Source organism: Patagioenas fasciata, chromosome 29 (genome assembly GCF_037038585.1).
Source record: "Patagioenas fasciata isolate bPatFas1 chromosome 29, bPatFas1.hap1, whole genome shotgun sequence".
In the NCBI taxonomy this organism is placed as follows: domain Eukaryota; kingdom Metazoa; phylum Chordata; class Aves; order Columbiformes; family Columbidae; genus Patagioenas; species Patagioenas fasciata.
Window position 1 is genome coordinate 2,606,720 of NC_092548.1, and position 10,570 is coordinate 2,617,289.

At 59.1% G+C, this 10,570-nt stretch overlaps 1 long non-coding RNA gene across 1 annotated transcript in view; it reads left to right on the forward strand.

The window, feature by feature from the left end:
• The window catches only part of LOC139825825 (uncharacterized), a 49,432-nt gene extending 40,467 nt beyond the window's left edge, over positions 1 to 8,965 (forward strand). The window contains exon 3 of the long non-coding RNA XR_011736005.1: positions 8,889 to 8,965. This is a non-coding gene — a long non-coding RNA (uncharacterized lncRNA). The remainder of the gene's footprint in view (positions 1 to 8,888) is intronic.
• Positions 8,966 to 10,570: the final 1,605 nt, after the last annotated feature.

Consider the following 10,570-nt stretch of genomic DNA (forward strand, 5'->3'; position numbering starts at 1 on the left):
GTCACTGGGGGCCATTGTGACATTCCAGGATTCCACTTTGTCCCCAGGGCTCGTTCTGAACACCTTGGGCACTCCCATTGTCCCCAGGGCCCATTGTGACATCCTGGGCAACCCCATTGTCCCCAGGGCCCATTGTGACATCTGGGGGACGCCCTTGTCCCCAGGACCCATCGTGGCACCGTGGGGACCCTCCTTGTCACTTGGGCCCATTGTGACACCATGGGGACGCCCCCCTTTGTCCCCAGTGCCCATTGTGACATCCTGCGGACCCCCCTTTGTCCCCAGGGCCCATTTTGACATTCAGGGGACCCACCATTGTCCTCAGGGCCCATTGTGAGGTCCCAGGACCCCCCATTGTCCCCAGGGCCCATTGTGACATCCTCGGCACCCCCTTGTCCTCAGGGTCCATTGTGACATCCCAGGACCCCCCATTGTCCCCAGGGCCCATTGTGACATTCAGGGGACCCCCCTTTGTCCCCAGGGCCCATTGTGACATCGTGGGGACCCCTTTGTCCCAAGACTTCATTGTGACATCCTGGGGTCCCCCCTTGTCCTCAGGGTCCATTGTGACAGCCCAGGACCTTACATTGTCCCCAGGGCCCATTGTGATATCTTGGGGACCCCCTTGTTCCCAAGGCCCATTGTGACATCCTGGGGACCCCCCCTTGTCCCCAGGGCCCATTGTGACATCCCAGGACCCCCCATTGTCCCCAGGGCCCATTGTGACATCCTCGGCACGCCCTTGTCCCCAGGGCCCATTGTGACATCCTGGGGACCCCCCCTTGTCCCCAGGGCCCATTGTGACGTCCCAGGACCCCCCATTGTCCCCAGGGCCCATTGTGACATCCTGGGGATCCCTCCTTGTCCCCAGGGCCCATTGTGATGTCCCAGGACCCCCCATTGTCCCCAGGGCCCATTGTGACATCCTCTGCACCCCCTTGTCCCCAGGGCCCATTGTGACATTCAGGGGACCCCTCTTTGTCCCCAGGGCCCATTGTGACATCCTGGGGACCCCCCCTTGTCCCCAGAGCCCATTGTGACATCCTGGGGACCCCCCCTTGTCCCCAGGGCCCATTGTGACGTCCCAGGTCCCCCCATTGTCCCCAGGGCCCATTGTGACATCCTGGGGATCCCTCCTTGTCCCCAGGGCCCATTGTGACATCCCAGGACCCCCCATTGTCCCCAGGACCTATTGTGACATTCAGGGGACCCCCTTCGTCACTGGGGCCCATAGTGACACCATGGAGACCCCCGCTTTTCCTCAGGCTCCATTGTGACATCCTGGGCACCCCCCATTTTCCCCAGGACCCATTGAGACATCCTGGCTACCCCCTTGCTCCCAGGGCCCGTTGTGGCACTATGGGGACACCCCCTTTGTCCCCAGGGCCCATTGTGACATCTCAGGACCCCCCTTTGTCCCCAGGGCCCATTGTAGCACCATGGGGACCCCCTTTGACCCCAGGGCCCATTGTGGTACTATGGCAACCCCTTTTGTCCCCAGGGCCCATTGTGACATTCTTGGACCCCACTTTGTCCCCAGGGCCTATTGTGACACCATGGGGACCCCTCCTTGTCACTGGGGACCCATTGTGACACCATGGGGACCCCCCCTTGTCCTCAGGAGTCATTCTGACATCCTGGACACCCCCCATTGTCCCCAGGGCCCATTGTGACATCCTCTGCACCCCCTTGTCCCCAGGGCCCATTGTGACATTCAGGGGACCCCTCTTTGTCCCCAGGGCCCATTGTGACATCCTGGGGATCCCTCCTTGTCCCCAGGGCCCATTGTGACGTCCCAGGACCCCCCATTGTCCCCAGCACCTATTGTGACATTCAGGGGACCCCCTTTGTCACTGGGGCCCATTGTGACAGCATGGGGACCCCTCCTTGTCACTGGGGACCCATTATGACACCATGGGGACCCCCCCTTGTCCTCAGGACTCATTCTCACATCCTGGACACCCCGCATTGTCCCCAGGGCCCATTGTGACATCCACTGCACCCCCTTGTCCCCAGGGCCCATTGTGACATTCAGGGGACCCCTCTTTGTCCCCAGGGCCCATTGTGACATCCTGGGGACCCCCCCTTGTCCCCAGAGCCCATTGTGACGTCCCAGGACCCCCCATTGTCCCCAGGACCCATTGTGACACTATGGGGACCCCCCCTTTTGCCCAGGGCCCATTGTGACCCCGTGGGTACCACCCTTGTCCCCAGGGCCCATTGTGACATCCTCTGCACCCCCTTGTCCCCAGGGCCCATTGTGACATTCAGGGGACCCCTCTTTGTCCCCAGGGCCCATTGTGACATCCTGGGGACCCTCTTTGTCACTGGGGCCTATTGTGACATCCCAGGACCCCCCTTTGTCCCCAGGGCCCATTGTAGCACCATGGGGACCCCCTTTGACCCCAGGGCCCATTGTGGCACCATGGCAACCGCTTTTGTCCCCAGGGCCCATTGTGACATTCTTGGACCCCACTTTGTCCCCAGGGCCTATTGTGACACCATGGGGACCCCTCCTTGTCACTGGGGACCCATTGTGATACCATGGGGACCCCGCCTTGTCCTCAGGACTCATTCTCACATCCTGGACGCCCCCCATTGTCCCCAGGGCCCATTGTGACATCCACTGCACCCCCTTGTCCCCAGGGCCCATTGTGACATTCAGGGCATCCCTCCTTGTCCCCAGGGCCCATTGTGACGTCCCAGGAGCCCCCATTGTCCCCAGGACCCATTGTGACATTCAGGGGACCCCCTTTGTCACTGGGGCCCATTGTGAAATCCCAGGACCCCACATTGTCCCCAGGGCCCATTGTGACATCCTGGGGACCCCCCCTTTGTCCCCAGTGCCCATTGTGACATCCTGCGGACCCCCCTTTGTCCCCAGGGCCCATTTTGACATTCAGGGGACCCACCATTGTCCTCAGGGCCCATTGTGAGGTCCCAGGACCCCCCATTGTCCCCAGGGCCCATTGTGACATCCTCGGCACCCCCTTGTCCCCAGGGTCAATTGTGACACTATGGGGACCCCCCCTTGTGCCCAGGGCCCATTGTGACACTGTGGGTACCACCCTTGTCTGCAGGGCTCATTGTGACATCCCAGGACCCCCCATTGTCCCCAGGGCCCATTGTGACATTCAAGGGACCCCCCTTGTCCCCAGGGCCCATTCTGATACCGTGGGGACCCCCTTTGTCCCCAGGGCCCATTGTGACATCCCAGGACCCCCCTGGTCCCCAGGGCCCATTGTGACATCCTGGGGACCCCCTTTGTCTTAAGACTTCATTGTGACATCCTGGGGACCCCCCTTGTCCTCAGGGTCCATTGTGACAGCCCAGGACCTTACATTGTCCCCAGGGCCCATTGTGATATCTGGGGGACCCCCTTGTTCCCAAGGCCCATTGTGACATCCTGGGGACCCCCCCTTGTCCCCAGGGCCCATTGTGACATCCCAGGACCTTACTTTGTCCCCAGGGCCCATTGTGACATCCTGGCGACCCCCCCTTGTCCCCAGGGCCCATTGTGACATCCTGGGGATCCCTCCTTATCCCCAGGGCCCATTGTGACATCCCAGGACCCCCCATTGTCCCCAGGGCCCATTGTGACATCCTCTGCACCCCCTTGTCCCCAGGGCCCATTGTGACATTCAGGGGACCCCTCTTTGTCCCCAGGGCCCATTGTGACATCCTGGGGATCCCTCCTAGTCCCCAGGGCCCATTGTGACGTCCCAGGACCCCCCATTGTCCCCAGGGCCCATTGTGACATTCAGGGGACCCCCTTTGTCCCCCGGGACCATTGTAACACCGTGCGGACCCCCTTTGTCCCCAGGGCCCATTGTGACACTGTGGGGAACCCCCTTGTCCCCAGGGCCTATTGTTACGTCCCAGGACCCCCCATTGTCTCCAGGGCCCATTGTGACACCTTGGGGACCCCCTTGTCACTGGAGACCCATTGTGACAGCATGGGGACCACCCCTTGTCCTCAGGGCCTATTGTGAACATCCTGGGGAACCTCCATTGTCCCCAGAGCCCATTGTGAGTTCCTGGAGACCCCCTTGTCCCCAGGTCCCATTGTGACATCCTGGGGAGCCTCTTTGTCCCCACGGCCCATTGTGACATCCTGGGGACCTCCTTGTCCCCAGGACCCATCCTGGCGCTGTGGAGACCTCCCTTGTCACTGGGGACCCATTGTGACACCATGGGGACCTCCCATTGTCCTCAGGGCCCATTGAGACATCCTGGGGACCCCCTTTGTCACTGGGGACCCATTGTGACATCCCAGGAACCCCATTGTCCCAAGGGCCCATTGTGACATCCTGGGGACCCCTCTTTGTCTCCAGGACATATTGTGACACCGTGGGGACCACATTAGTCCCCAGGGCCCATTGTGACATCCTAGGAATCCCCTCTTGTCCCCAGGGCCCATTGTGACGTCCCAGGACCCCCCTTTGTCCCCAGGGCTCATTGTGACATTCTAGGACCCCCCTTTGTCCCCAGGGCCCATTGTAGCACCATGGGGACCCCCTTTGACCCCAGGGCCCATTGTGGCACCATGGCAACCCCTTTTGTCCCCAGGGCCCATTGTGACATTCTTGGACCCCACTTTGTCCCCAGGGCCTATTGTGACACCATGGGGACCCCTCCTTGTCACTGGGGACCCATTGTGACACCATGGGGACCCCCCCTTGTCCTCAGGACTCATTCTCACATCCTGGACACCCCCCATTGTCCCCAGGGCCCATTGTAACATCCACTGCACCCCCTTGTCCCCAGGGCCCATTGTGACATTCAGGGGACCCCTCTTTGTCCCCAGGGCCCATTGTGACATCCTGGGGACCCCCCCTTGTCCCCAGGGCCCATTGTGACGTCCCAGGACCCGACATTGTCCCCAGGGCCCATTGTGACATCCTCTGCACCCCCTTGTCCCCAGGGCCCATTGTGAAGTCCCAGGACCCCACCTTGTCCCCAGGGCCCATTGTGACGTCCCAGGACCCCCCTATGTCCCCAGGGCCCATACTGATACCGTGGGGACCCCCTTTGTCCCCAGGGCCCATTGTGACATGCTGGGGACCCTCCTTGTCCCCAGGGCCCATTGTGACATCCAGGGGACCCCCTTTGTCCCCAGGGCCCATTGTGGCACCATGAGGAACCTCTTTGTCACTGGAGCCCATTGTGACATCCCATGACCCCCTTTGTCCCCAGTGCTATTGTGAAATCCTGGGGACCCCTTTTGTCCCCAGGGCCCATTGTGGCACCATGGGGAACCCCTTTGTCACTGGGGACCATTGTGACATTCCAGGATTCCACTTTGTCCCCAGGGCTCGTTCTGACACCTTGGGGACTCCCATTGTCCCCAGGGCCCATTGTGACATCCTGGGCAACCCCATTGTCCCCAGGGCCCATTGTGACATCTGGGGGACGCCCTTGTCCCCAGGACCCATCGTGGCACCGTGGGGACCCTCCTTGTCACTTGGGCCCATTGTGACACCATGGGGACGCCCCCCTTTGTCCCCAGTGCCCATTGTGACATCCTGCGGACCCCCCTTTGTCCCCAGGGCCCATTGTGACATTCAGGGGACCCACCATTGTCCTCAGGGCCCATTGTGACATCCCAGGACCCCCCATTGTCCCCAGGGCCCATTGTGACATCCTCGGCACCCCCTTGTGCTCAGGGCCCATTGTGACATTCAGGGGACCCCTCTTTGTCCCCAGGGCCCATTGTGACGTCCTGGGGATCCCCAATTGTCCCCAGGGCCCATTGTGACGTCCCAGGACCCGCCATTGTCCCCAGGGCCCATTGTGACATCCTGGGGATCCCTCCTTGTCCCCAGGGCCCATTGTGACGTCCCAGGACCCCCCATTGTCCCCAGGGCCCATTGTGACATTCAGGGGCCCCCGTTTGTCACTGGGGCCCATTGTGACATCCCAGGACCCCACATTGTCCCCAGGGCCCATTGTGACTTTCAGGGGACCCCACTTGTCCCCAGGACCCATTGTGACACTATAGGGACCCCCCCTTGTCCCAGTGACCATTGTGACACCGTGGGTACCACCCTTGTCCGCAGGGCTCATTGTGACATCCTGGGGACACCCCCTTGTCCCCAGGGCCCATTGTGACATCCTGGGAATCCCACCTTGTCCCCAGGGCCCATTGTGACATCCCAGGACCCCCCATTGTCCCCAGGGCCCATTGTGACATCCTCGGCACGCCCTTGTCCCCAGGGCCCATTGTGACATCCTGGGGACCCCCCCTTGTCCCCAGGGCCCATTGTGACGTCCCAGGACCCCCCATTGTCCCCAGGGCCCATTGTGACATCCTGGGGATCCCTCCTTGTCCCCAGGGCCCATTGTGATGTCCCAGGACCCCCCATTGTCTCCAGGGCCCATCGTGACATCCTCTGCACCCCCTTGTCCCCAGGGCCCATTGTGACATTCAGGGGACCCCTCTTTGTCCCCAGGGCCCATTGTGACATCCTGGGGACCCCCCCTTGTCCCCAGGGCCCATTGTGACGTCCCAGGACCCCCCATTGTCCCCAGGGCCCATTGTGACATCCTGGGGATCCCTCCTTGTCCCCAGGGCCCATTGTGACGTCCCAGGACCCCCTGTTGTCCCCACGACCTATTGTGACATTCAGGGGACCCCCTTTGTCACTGGGGCCCATTGTGACACCATGGAGACCCCCGCTTGTCCTCAGGGTCCATTGTGACATCCTGGTCACCCCCCATTTTCCCCAGGACCCATTGTGACATCCTGGCCATCCCCTTCCTCCCAGGGCCCGTTGTGGTACCATGGGGACACCCCCTTTGTCCCCAGGGCTCATTGTGACATCCCAGGACCCCCCTTTGTCCCCAGGGCCCATTGTAGCACCATGGGGACCCCCTTTGACCCCAGGGCCCATTGTGGCACCATGGCAACCCCTTTTGTCCCCAGGGCCCATTGTGACATTCTTGGACCCCACTTTGTCCCCAGGGCCTATTGTGACACCATGGGGACCCCTCCTTGTCACTGGGGACCCATTGTGACACCATGGGGACCCCCCCTTGTCCTCATGACTCATTCTGACATCCTGGATGCCCCCCATTGTCCCCAGGGCCCATTGTGACATCCACTGCACCCCCCTGTCCCCAGGGCCCATTGTGACATTCAGGGGACCCCTCTTTGTCCCCAGGGCCCATTGTGACATCCTGGGGACCCCCCCTTGTCCCCAGGGCCCATTGTGACGTCCCAGGACCCCCCATTGTCCCCAGGATCCATTGTGACATTCAGGGGACCCCCTTTGTCACTGGGGCCCATTGTGAAATCCCAGGACCCCACATTGTCCCCAGGGCCCATTGTGACATCCTGGGGACCCCCCCTTTGTCCCCAGTGCCCATTGTGACATCCTGCGGACCCCCCTTTGTCCCCAGGGCCCATTTTGACATTCAGGGGACCCACCATTGTCCTCAGGGCCCATTGTGCGGTCCCAGGACCCCCCATTGTCCCCAGGGCCCATTGTGACATCCTCGGCACCCCCTTGTCCCCAGGGTCCATTGTGACACTATGGGGACCCCCCCTTGGCCCCAGGGCCCATTGTGACACTGTGGGTACCACCCTTGTCTGCAGGGCTCATTGTGACATCCCAGGACCCCCCATTGTCCCCAGGGCCCATTGTGACATTCAGGGGACCCCCCTTGTCCCCAGGGCCCATTCTGATACCGTGGGGACCTCCTTTGTCCCCAGGGCCCATTGTGACATCCTGGGGACGCTCTTTGTCCCCAGAGCCCATTGTGACATCCAGGGGACCCCCTTTGTCCCCAGGGCCCATTGTGGCACCATAGGGACCCCCTTTGTCACTGGGGCCCATTGTGAGATTCCAGGACCCCCGCTTTGTCCCCAGGGCCCATTGTGACATCCTGGGGACCCCCTTTGTCCCAAGACTTCATTGTGACATCCTGGGGTCCCCCCTTGTCCTCAGGGTCCATTGTGACAGCCCAGGACCTTACATTGTCCCCAGGGCCCATTGTGATATCTGGGGGACCCCCTTGTTCCCAAGGCCCATTGTGACACCCTGGGGACTCCCATTGTCCCCAGGGCCCATTGTGACATCCCAGGACCCCCCATTGTCCCCAGGGCCCATTGTGACATCCTCTGCACCCCCTTGTCCCCAGGGCCCATTGTGACATTCAGGGGACTCCTCTTTTTCCTTAGGGCCCATTGTGACATCCTGGGGACCCCCCCTTGTCCCCAGGGCCCATTGTGACGTCCCAGGACCCCCCATTGTCCCCAGGACCCATTGTGACACTATGGGGACTCCCCGTTGTGCCCAGGGCCCATTGTGACACCGTGGGTACCACCCTTGTCCGCAGGGCTCATTGAGACATCCCAGGACCCCCCATTGTCCCCAGGGCCCATTGTGACATTCAGGGGACCCCCCTTTTTCCCCAGGGCCCATTCTGATACCGTGGGGACCCCCTTTGTCCCCGGGGCCCATTGTGACATGCTGGGGACGCTCTTTGTCCCCAGGGCCCATTGTGACATCCTGGGGACCCCCCCTTGTCCCCAGGGCCCATTGTGACGTCCCAGGACCCCCCATTGTCCCCAGGGCCCATTGTGATATGCTGGGGAGCCCTCTTTGTCCCCAGGGCCCATTGTGAAATTCAGGGGACCCCAACTTGTCCCCAGGGCCCATTGTGACATCCTGGGGACCCCATTGTCACCAGAGCCCATTGTGATATCCTGGCGACCGCCCTTTGTCCCCAGGGCCCATTGTGACATCCCAGGACCCCCTTTGTCCCTGTCGAGGGTTAAGATTGCGGGGTGACAATCAAACCCTGGCAGATGTGTTGTCAACCTCCTCTCCCCCCCCCAATTCCCCCTTTTGCCCCTCCCTCTCCCCCCTTCCCACTCAGCACAGGCGATCGGGAGGGGAAGAAGCACAGAGGGGAGAGAGTTGGAAAAGTTCAAGATGTTTTACTGATGCTACTGATGAGAACAGAGAAAATGATACAAATATACAAAACCAATCTTGTAAGTCTGAGCAACTGCAGAGCCAGCACCCAAAGTCCTGGATCAGACTCTGCAGCCAACCGGAGCTGGATTCAGTCTCTCACTGGCCTCCGTTCGCAGGGACGACCAGCAAGGTCCTCTCCTGATGTCGGCCATGAGGAAAAAAGGGAGAAAGGGAAAAGGGGCGAGATCCTCGTGATCTCCCACTTTTCTATGAAGTATTCACGTGAATGGAATGTTATTCACCGTTGGTCAGTCTCTCGATCACCAGTTTCTCGTTGCCCCTCTCGCGAGATGTCCATCTGTGCTTGTCAATAAGTTTGCATTCCCTTGCTGGGTTTAACCAAAACATGTGTCGGGTTCTCCAGGAAAATGCAGCTGATATGAAGCTTGAGCTGACAGGCAAATTCACTAAAAGAGAAACTTGTTTTTAACAAAACCAGGACATTCCACCCCTTATCATATGACATTCACTGAATACTTAAACCTTATCAATACAATCTATCAATACAATCTAATTAATCACTACTACTATATATATATACATATGTACATGTATACACAGGAGTAATTAATCAGTGGACCATCCTTTGAAAAGTTCATTAAGTTCATTTTGTCACCACAGTCTCCCAGGGCAGGGAAAATGGTCCAAGTGCATCTCATGACCCCTGTTGGTGGGTTAAGGACACCAACTTCCAAGAAGGTGTCGGGCGCCACTCGAAGGAGCCAGCGCTGGTTTCATCACCATTGTCTTGATCTGAAAGACACTTATTAAACATTGTTAGTGCGGCAATTCACATCGTACAGTTCAGCATTGCATATTTTCACCTAAAATCAAATCCCCTTGAGGTGCACACCGAACTTCTCCATCCTTAAGCATCACCCACCAGGTGCTGCCAGGTCCCTGGGCAAAAACAATCCCACGAATAGGTTTGCCTGTGCCTGAGGCAGGAGGAACCCAGACTGCCTTTCCTAACATATTTTTCATGTGTACTACAGGGACTTTATCTCCTTCCACAGTCCATAGAATTTCTGATTGGGCAGGCCCGGCTCGATTGGTTGATCCCCTGGTGTTGACCAACCAAGTGGCTTTTGCTAAATGTGAATCCCAGTTTTTAAAGGCTCCACCACCCAGTGCCTTTAGTGTAGTTTTTAACAAACCATTGTACCTTTCAGTTTTCCCAGAGGCTGGTGCATGATATGGAATATGATATACCCACTCAATACCATGTTCTTTGGCCCAATTGTCTATAATACTGGTTTTGAAATGAGTACCATAGTCTGATTCAATTCTTTCTGGCGTACCCGGCCACCAAAGGACTTGCTTCTCAAGGCCCAAGATGGTATTTCGGGCTGTAGCAGGAGGTACGGCAGATGTTTCCAACCATCCAGTGGTTGCTTCCACCATTGTAAGTACATAACGCTTACCTTGACGTGTTTGTGGAAGTGTAATATAATCAATCTGCCAAGCTTCTCCATACTTACACTTTAACCATCACCCCCCACATAAGGACCCCCCATCTAAGGACCCCCCAGTTGTGCCCAGGGCTCATTCTAACATATCAGGACGCCCCATTGTCCCCAGGGCCC